The sequence below is a fragment of the Phymastichus coffea genome, unplaced genomic scaffold (assembly GCF_024137745.1).
Source record: "Phymastichus coffea isolate CEN01 unplaced genomic scaffold, Cenicafe_Pcof_1.1 PCOF00157, whole genome shotgun sequence".
Taxonomy (NCBI): Eukaryota; Metazoa; Arthropoda; class Insecta; order Hymenoptera; family Eulophidae; genus Phymastichus; species Phymastichus coffea.
In genome coordinates, this window is record NW_026706968.1 from 248,314 (window position 1) to 254,972 (window position 6,659).

The 6,659-nt window shown below is 36.7% G+C and overlaps 2 non-coding genes across 2 annotated transcripts; both read left to right on the forward strand.

The window, feature by feature from the left end:
• Positions 1-461: 461 nt before the first annotated feature.
• Trnaq-uug (transfer RNA glutamine (anticodon UUG)) lies at positions 462-533 on the forward strand. The gene has a single exon. It is a non-coding gene; the product is annotated as a tRNA-Gln (tRNA).
• Positions 534-758: 225 nt separating this feature from the next.
• Trnaq-uug (transfer RNA glutamine (anticodon UUG)) lies at positions 759-830 on the forward strand. The gene has a single exon. It is a non-coding gene; the product is annotated as a tRNA-Gln (tRNA).
• Positions 831-6,659: the final 5,829 nt, after the last annotated feature.

Genomic DNA, 6,659 nt, shown 5'->3' on the forward strand with positions numbered 1-6,659 from the left:
AAGATACTCGCCTTGATTCTTTTCAAAATCCGTGCGAACGATAGTCGGGCTCGGACATCATTTGGAGTAGTAGCATTGTACAAATTACTTTTACAAATTTATTTATTACTCTACTATAGTTTTAGTTGATATTTAATTGTATAAAAAATTTGTTGTAATGCGTACGGTAGTGATAGTTTTTCTTTTAATTTGGATGAAAATTCGACGCTATTTTTAATTTTATTATAAGGGAATACAATAACATTATTTGAAGAAAACCTACACGAAACAGTAAAAAAGTAATACGTAAATAATAGATACAAATCAATAAATCAAAGTGAAATCCATTAATAATAAGATATTAAATTCATATGTATCAAATATTTATAATAAAAAGGTAGAAAAACTATCAATTAAATTGGTTCTTTCGCAAAAAAAAGAAGTCTAAACAAATATGTGGCCTTTACATTCACCTGACTCAAGGTCCCATGGTGTAATGGTTAGCACTCTGGACTTTGAATCCAGCGATCCGAGTTCAAATCTCGGTGGGACCTGTAATTTTTTTTTCGGATTTTTTAAATCTTTTGTTTACATATATTCATTGAATAAGCAAAATGATTATAAATATTAAATTACACGAAATTTTTTTAAATAAAAAGACCATCGTTTTTCATAATCACATAGATCTGATTTAATAGTTCACTGAATTACTGTAATATCAATACTTGTTATCGAATCGATTAATTGAATTTTATTTGTGGTTGTAAAAATTACGAGACGGTCCCATGGTGTAATGGTTAGCACTCTGGACTTTGAATCCAGCGATCCGAGTTCAAATCTCGGTGGGACCTACATTTTTGTTTTTATTTTTATATCTTTTATTAACATTATCAGAATTTGTGATTTAATATTCGTAAAAGTAATCTATGCATCGTTCCGTATATTTTTTCTTATGTTGTGTTGGTTACATCTACGTATTTAAGATGATGTAACATATAGTGAGGTAGCACAAGATGAGTTTCTACAAAAAATGGTAATTCTTGCGATCTGACTCATTATTATCAGCATAGCATAAGTTGAATATAATTCGACAAAAAAAAAAAAAAAAAAAAAAACAATGACTTTGTAACTTTCTTATTGCATTATGACTTAAAATTTATTGCACTACAATATTAGATACGCGTAAATACAAAATTGTATACTATCATCCACTTGGTAATACTGCTGCTGCTATGTACACGTCCATTTTCCTTCTGTTTACAAGTGTAGTAATAACGTCATCATTGTGACGGAACCCTCATAAAATATTACAAGTCTTCCATTGAGGGTAAAAAAACGTATCGCTAAACGTTTCATACACATTGTATCGCGCCACTCAGTCTTCGTGAAGTTTTCACTTCCTAATACGAGTGTTTTTGTAATCGTAGTGTTTTTATCTCATTCTATTTTTCGCTTTCCGCGTTGTTCCCTTGTCACTTTTTGCAGTAATAGCTTGATCGACTCTTATTCGTCAATTACGCCGGCGTAACGGATAATACCACCATTACGTCGACCATAACACAATTATTCATCCATTATTCGCATAAAGCGAATATCGTAGCATCAACAGAGACTCTGCAATTGCGTTCCTAAAGTGTTGCTTTTAATATTTTGTAAATGATATATCATACCTTTTATAATGAAGTCACTCACTTTTGTGATATTAAGTATAATTATTATACATGTTTATATCAAACTGTTATGCATGTATGGATCAATTTTATTATATGACATTTCTAAAGTAGATTTTCCCACTACTATTATTATGTATTATTATCTACGCACAAGCTCTGAAGGATTTGTATAGTACCTGCCAATTTACTTCAGATCGATCATATCTCGATAATGAGGGGAGCTGAATTAAAAAAGATGAACGGAAGCGAATCATCTGTACGAAATACGCAACGGCCATGTACGTATTAGTAATTATTGGTGTAACACATTGCGGTCGTTTCAAGCGTACACCTCTGACGACAATTAAAGCCATTCCAAATTAACGATTATATCACTCCGTGAATGCAAGCTTAGGAACTATGATTTCATTCCAGATAAATCACGCAATAAACTCAATATCCAAATCATACGGTAATTTAGGTAATTGGAAGTATTCGACAATGGCTTTTACATGGAACTAATCTGATTTGCGAATTTCGGAAAAGAAAAAAAATAGATTGCGAATATGTATGGCCGGAGCGAACAAAAGAGTTTGGTTGGGTATAACATTATATGAGACTCTTATCCAAAACATAAAATCAACTGAAGTGACACCTGTCATTTGCTATTTCAGTTGATCCCCTATAAAGTTTGAACTCGGTTTTCGTTTGTCGAATAAAAATGAAGTTTCCGACTTGAACGAAGCTTCGCCATTGTGCGCGAATTTTCGAAAAGCTAGACAATTGTATATTTTATCGACTTACTATACGAATTAGGCGGATGTTATCAGGAAATTTTATGAACTTTCAAATGACCAAACACATAAAAACATTTGCCCAGAAGAGAGTACGTAAAGCATAGAAATTGGAAGATTAATCGTTAAAGCTTGAATAAAACATACGATGTTCAAAGAACGACAATTGGTGGTTATAAAACTTTATCCAAACAATTTTTATGAGGTAACACATCTAATTCGGACACGATGCGCGATCACTACTTTAATTACACGTTTCTGCTTTTCTTTTTCGAGAGCGTCATCAAAAATTTTTTTACGAGTGTCGGTTCACGCTGATAAAGGGGAATATGCAATCGATATACAGGTATATGCCTCTTCCGGCTCGCCTTATTTATTTTTCGCGAGTTTCCTGCGAGAGAACAGTTTTTTTACGATCACATCAGCGCTATTACCTTTGTAGGTATTTACTTGGGTATATTTTTTTTTGTGGCTCTGCCGCCGTCGTCGCATTCAAAAGAGTATAACGATCGACAAGCTCGATAGGCTCGTCGCATTTGCTTTCCACGACTGTATTGTGCACGTGTGCGCGTGTGTTTAACAAAGATAAACGCCAAAGCTATCAGCGCGTAAATACAGCAGGTATAGACACTGTACGATTCGATTCTCTCTTTTTTGCAAAAAGTTATACCCCGTATACTCGTATTACTTGTGTGTGCGCGCGGCCCATTGTTTATTTCTTTTTAATGTTCTGTTTTAACCGCTAGCTATTTTGCTACTTGTTTGGCCAAGGAGATTTTATGGTAGCTCTTTTGTTCTTTGACGCTCACTAAAATGTACGCGAACGTATTTCGTGCTTTTGAAAAAATAGTGCGAGCAGTCTGGTTGAATTGTCAAAACACTTTGTTTATTCGATTAATTTTCAATTGATTTTTCCAATTTTTGAAGCTTAGATTTGTCGAAACGTCATATGACGATGAGCATTCGAAAATTCAGAGTTGCATTTTTAAACACAGCCGGCAGCAAAAAAAAAATATAAAGTAGATAGCAGCAACTATCTGCTCGCAACTTAGCGAGATAGACCAAACTCATCAAACGTGCAGCAGCAGTGAAAATAATGACACTAGATTTAGGAGGCTTCATCTGGTGACTGTTCATCTTAGAACTTTATTATCACAGCCGGGTGCGAGTGCCGGGTAACTTAACAACCGTCAGTCAATTAAGATATCGAGAAAATTGTCTGCACGGGGCTAGAACACACTGGAGTGTATAAGCCGCCGTGTGCCATAGATTCGCATCCCCTCTTCGTCTATCGTCGTGTCGCATCTCTTCTTGCCTCCACGAAACTCGTATAACGAGGGCGCGACATTTTCGCTTCGATCGTTACCGGAACTTCATCAAGATGTGACAACGCCACCGTGAAACTCCTCGCGACGCTCGTAAAATACTTTCCCAATTTAAATTTCGGCCGCGAGTAAGTTGCTTGGCTCGGGGGTTGCATGCGGGGGTAACGAGCGGAAACCCCGTGAGCCGCAGTAGTAGTTACCGGCGGAGTCGACGATAAACTACGAGAAGCCTCACGCGCACATATATAGTACTACTATCCTTGACTGTTACGGCGAGACTTGTAATCAGCGAATCACACGTCAAATCATTTCAATTCAGGCGCCGCGCCGCTCGTTGCACACTATAGGTTTCCACTTTTGATTTTGCCTAACTGAACAACTGTACTTCGCTCTCTTGACGCATCGTCTTATCGGTTTGCCGCCGATAAAGCGAACACGTTCGATGGACTTGGCATGACAGAAGCCAGCCAAGCCAACATTGTGCACACGCGCATACACACGCGCACACCAACACAAACAAGTTTAAAGTTTGCCCCCGTATAAGAACACCGTAACTAACTCTGTCGGTGGATCCGCGACTGTAAAGTCGCCAAGTATAGCAGATAATTCTCTCTTTGCTTCGACAAATTCGACCGAGTCGATTGGATAACAAACATTTTATCGAGTTTCATTTCGCCGAGCCGAGGGCTCAGCGTTAAATCTTAACAGCTCCTCGACAATAAATAATATTATGCATACTTATACTTCTTATTCTGGATGACGCGCGCGATGAGGCGCACACTGTGAGCAATTAAATAAAATGCGATACCGCTTCGCTTCGAGTTATGACTCGAATCTTTATGACTCCGTATTCCTTAAATCCTCGTGGCATAAAGTATCTTGTGCACGCGGGGGACTACTTGCTCTGAAGCTGCATCGCGACAGACCGAGAAAATAAAATTTTTCGTCTTGTCTTATCGTTTTACTTGGAGCTTCTTTTTTTATTTTCGCTTGAGCTGGGGATGCACACTGGACTATATAGATTTTCATATTTTCTTAAAGGCAAATAAAATGTCTCTTAAGGAGGTTTGAGACGATGAGCCTCTCTTTAATTGTGCTTGGTTTCATTTTCACGGCTTTTTCATTGCGTCGTTTCAAGTAAAACGTCTACTATTTTAATGGAATTTTTTTTTCATGAACGTAGATAAGCGTACAAGAGTACCCTAACAATGTTGATGCTTATGTTAGCAAAGGATCTTCCCTTTTTCATTCTAACTTATTGAATAATATTTTTTAATCAAAAAATAAGATTTATAAAACATTGATTTAGTTAACGTCTATTAAATATTTCTACATTTCTTGTGTAATTTTTTAATTTAATTATAAATAGCTTATTGCGTGCGTGACGATTACAATTGAAATCCAAGGAAAAGGTATATATTTTAATTTTACAATAGCATCATTACATGAAACGTTGTTATGATACAACATTCAAAGAATGTTCGTCCATGTATGCTTCAAGAATAGAACGGGTGAAATAAAAATGATATAAAAAGGGAGGAGGCTTATCATAAAGCCGAAAATAATTGAGCGTTAAAATAAACGGGAAGCCGAAGAAATCTCCATATTTTCCGATACAAACGGGAGCGTCTTGAGCCAATTTCCGTTTCGTCGTAAAAGTCCGATATTTAAGATTTACGCTCGTCCCGGCAATTATAATGCGTTTTATTATTCCCTTCCCTTACCTATGCGCATTTCTTTTTTTTTCTTTCTTTAACGTCCAATCCTCGCGCCTCCCTTCATGTCGCCCAAGCAAACCCTTGAACTTTCCATCGTAAAAATGTTATTAGGGCCACTCTTTTTTTCTTTCTTTCTATCGTGTTGACTGCCGCTTTTACCCTGTCACGCTTCGCAACCCGCATAGGTAAACTCCTTTCGTGCTTTACTAAACAGGGAGAGACGTTTAAATAAGACGCCACACTTTTTACTGCTCCTGAAATACGTGACACGTATAAACTGATTCAAAAGTTATTTGGCAAAACATTCAATTTTCATTTATACGCCGTAAATGTGAAAATCTATCTGTTATCAATAAGAAACACAATAATTGACTGGAACTTTGTTTATTTATTTATTTTTAATATGCAATAAAGTGTTTAAACCAAAACCATAATCAATAATACAGCAGAAAAATCGTAAAAACCTTTGCACACAATAAAGTTGTAACGTCTTAAGAATTAATATTATTTTTCATTAGGCAAAAATATATCATTTTCCACCTAGACTGTACACTCGCCTAATATGCATACTGAGCAAAAAATCTCCAGCACTTTCGTTTTGGTCGTAAAAACCAAACGAAAACGGGATTAGGCTTCGAACACACAGTGGCAGTATTCGTCTCGCATGTAGACATATTGACTTGCGGATTACTGCGCGCATTATATATGCCTATACAACCCCAGTAGCGTAACTCGAGACAAACACTTAAAAGAAAAAAAATTATTCCTCTAGGATGCACTTGGCTATTAAACAGGAACTTTATTACCAGCAATCATAAAATTTTCGCCGCTGCACGAAAGTCGTAAGTCCGCCTAATGCAGGGTGAACGCGCGCAAAGCTGCCAAAGTTTTAATCGTCGTGACGAACGCGCTATCTGCTATGTATAAGCCGTCGCGACGTAGCTTCTTATACTTCCTTGCCAGGTTTATTGCTAATTTCCAGGATGACGGCGTATCTCAATGTTCCTAGGCTATGCATAAATTAAGGAGCTTGCTGGCACGTTACCGTGACAATAAGAACATTTTTTCCTCTTCTTCTTTCTTCAAAGTGAAATCTCTTGAAGATAACAACTTTCTGTGCTTCGAGTACTCATCATCTTGATGCATTTCAGTATCACGTTGTACGATACTATTTCTTTGAATCTGACAATG